Source organism: Myotis davidii, unplaced genomic scaffold (assembly GCF_000327345.1).
Source record: "Myotis davidii unplaced genomic scaffold, ASM32734v1 scaffold6, whole genome shotgun sequence".
NCBI lineage: Eukaryota > Metazoa > Chordata > Mammalia > Chiroptera > Vespertilionidae > Myotis > Myotis davidii.
Window position 1 is genome coordinate 2,655,409 of NW_006383011.1, and position 609 is coordinate 2,656,017.

The following is a 609-nucleotide window of genomic DNA, read 5'->3' on the forward strand; positions in this document are numbered from 1 at the left end:
AGCACCGCCTTGCCCCTTCCCGCCCCCCTCCCTTCTGGGGTGCTGACTTTCCCGGCTGCCACGTCTCACTGATGACATCACCAGGGCCGCCCGGCCTCAGCCAATCCGCTAGGGGGAGTCCGAGCGAAGTCCTAGCCAGCGAGTCAGCGGGGCGGGGCGCCGGGAGGAGCGGAGGGCGGCGGTGAGGGAGTGGGGAATGGGGCGGGAGACAGCCCCGCAAGTACGCATGCGCCAGGAGCGCGGGGCTTGGCGGGAAGTTGAGTCCCGGCCTCCCAGCCGCACCGTCAACCCCCAGCGCCCGCAGAAGTGCTAGCAACACTCTCTCCCGGCATGCCACGCGGTGCGGCCGCCTCTGGGCTATGTAAAGGCCCCTCCGTCTCAGGCTTCCCTATTTCCTGGTTCGCCGGCGGCCATTTTGGGTGGAAGCGATAGCTGAGTGGCGGCGGCTGCTGAGTGTGTTCTAAGGGGACGGAGTGGGGGAAGACGTTTGCTCTCCCGGAACAGCCTATCTCATTCCTCTCCGACTACCCGGGGCGGCGCGGAGAGTCAGGTCGGCGGCTGCAGCAGCAAGGGCGGCGGTGGCGGCGGCGGCAGCTGCAGTGACATGTC